This window comes from Bison bison, unplaced genomic scaffold (genome assembly GCF_000754665.1).
Source record: "Bison bison bison isolate TAMUID 2011002044 unplaced genomic scaffold, Bison_UMD1.0 scf7180017853952, whole genome shotgun sequence".
Taxonomy (NCBI): domain Eukaryota; kingdom Metazoa; phylum Chordata; class Mammalia; order Artiodactyla; family Bovidae; genus Bison; species Bison bison.
Window position 1 is genome coordinate 14,745 of NW_011484525.1, and position 2,335 is coordinate 17,079.

Below are 2,335 nucleotides of genomic sequence, written 5' to 3' on the forward strand. Positions count from 1 at the left end.
GAGAGGCATGGGAAGCTTAAGATATTCAAATAGCTTAGAGCCTCTCAGAGAGTTGAAACTGTCAGAATAAAACTAGTAAAAGATTTCATTGATGAGCCAATGCTTGCTGCCAAGTTTCCACATCCCCTGTATTGTATCCTTGAATGTGTATTAATTAATATAGTTGGTATGTAGAAAAAATAAGTAGTGGCCTTGGTGTTAGTAACTTTAGACCCTTAAGGTAATAAATTCTTTCCTTTGTTGTAAACCCATTACACATCCGCCCTATAGGAATGTAATTTTATCTTCGGAAGATGGCGCCAAACCTTAAAATAATTATTCTTAGAGAAAATAAGTCTTTGTTGATAAGTTTTTGTCAAGAGTCATAAAATGTTAATAGGCCTTCTGGCCAGAAGATGATGTAAATCACCTAAACCATTTGTATACGATAAATTTGTAGGATAGAAACCCTGGTTTTTGATAAGGATCAAAGACTGCTGACTTTGCATCCCCTATTATCCTCTATGTATAACTTAGGATATAAAAACCCCTGTTGAAAATAAAGCTACGGGCCTTGCTCACCAAAGCTTGGTCTCCCCATGTCATTCTTCCCCTCAATTTCCAGCTGAGTCTCCATCTGGAGCGCGGATATCCTCTGCGACCATTTATTTGCCTGGGCTTCTAAGACCCACTCGAGAATGTGTCTAAGGCAGGGCACCTTCCGCTATTCGAGAGGGCACCTGCAGCCTCCGTGGTCAGAGCTAACCTGGTGTCACGGGTTATATTGATTTTCCGTGTAAACCAAGCTACTCAGCTTCTTTTCTCCACTGAATTTTCCTACTGAGCTATCCTCATTCTATTATTCTTTATATCTTTGATGAATAAATAAATAAATAGTCGCCGACGCCGTCTCCCCTTCGAATACCCTGGATCAGCCGGGGCTGGACCTCGGCATCCAGGACATGGAAAAATTGGATGAAATGGAGTTTAACCCAGTGCAGCAGCCACAGTTAAATGAGAAAGTGCTGAAAGACAAGCGTAAAAAGCTACATGAAACATTTGAATGTATTCTATGACTCTATCAGAAAGAGAATCCAGATTTTTACAAAGAATTGAGAAAGCTAGAAGTAGAATATGAACAGAAGAGGGCTCAGCTTAGCCAATATTTTGATGCTGTCAAGAATGCCCAGCATGTGGAAGTGGAGAGTATTCCTCTGCCAGATATGCCGCATGCTCCTTCCAACATCTTGATCCAGGACATTCCACTTCCTGGGGCCCAGCCACCCTCCATCCTTAAGAAGACCTCAACCTATGGACCTCCAACTCGGGCAGTTTCTATACTTCCTCTTCTTGGACATGGCGTTCCACGTTTGCCCCCTGGCAGGAAACCTCCAGGTCCTCCCCAGGCCTACCTCCTCCTCAAGTCTTACAAATGTATGGCCGCAAAGTGGGCTTTGCCCTAGATCTTCCCACTCGTAGGCGAGATGAAGACAGGTTATATAGTCCTGAACGTGCTCAGCGGGGTCGTGACGATGATGTTTCCTGCACCAGTGAAGATGATGGCTATCCTGAAGACATGGGCCAGGATGAGCATGACGACAGTACTGATGACAGCGACAGTGACAGATCAGGTGGAGAAAGTGAAGGGGATGAATTTGTGCACCGTGATGACACTGAGAGAGACAACAATGAAGAAAAAAATCAGGTCTGAGTGTACGATTTGCAGATATGCCTGGAAAATCTAGGAAGAAGAAGAAGAACATGAAGGAGCTGACTCCTCTCCAAGCCATGATGCTTCTAATGGCAGGTCAGGAAATCCCTGAGGAGGGACGAGAAGTTGAGGAATTTTCAGAGGATGATGATGAAGATTCAGATGATTCCGAAGCAGAAAAGCAATCACAGAAACAGCATAAGGAGGAATCTCTCTCTCATGGCACGTCTGCAGCTTCCCAGCAGCAAGCCCCTCCACAGTCTGTTCCTCCATCTCAGATACAAGCCCCCCCCATGCCAGGACCACCTCCGCTTGGACCGCCACCTGCTCCACCTTTACAGCCACCTGGACCACCTCCAGGAGCTCCTCCGTTCCTGAGACCGCCTTGAATGCCAGGACTCCGAGGGCCTCTGCCCCGCCTTTTACCTGCAAGTCCGCCCCCAGGTCTGCCTCCTGGCCCTCCTCCTCGGGGACCCCCACCACGGCTACCTCCCCCGGCACCTCCAGGTATCCCTCCACCCCGTCCTGGCATGATGCGCCCACCTCTGGTGCCTCCTCTTGGACTTGCCCCACCAGAGCTCTTCCCACCAGCTCCCTTACCCAACCCGGGGGTTCTAAGTGCTCCGCCCAACTTGATCCAGTTAC

The 2,335-nt window shown here is 47.5% G+C and overlaps 1 pseudogene; it reads left to right on the forward strand.

Annotated features, from left to right (window-relative positions):
* Window positions 1–2,330, forward strand: part of LOC104999938 — a 6,720-nt pseudogene extending 4,390 nt beyond the window's left edge.
* The last annotated feature ends 5 nt before the right edge of the window (window positions 2,331–2,335 follow it).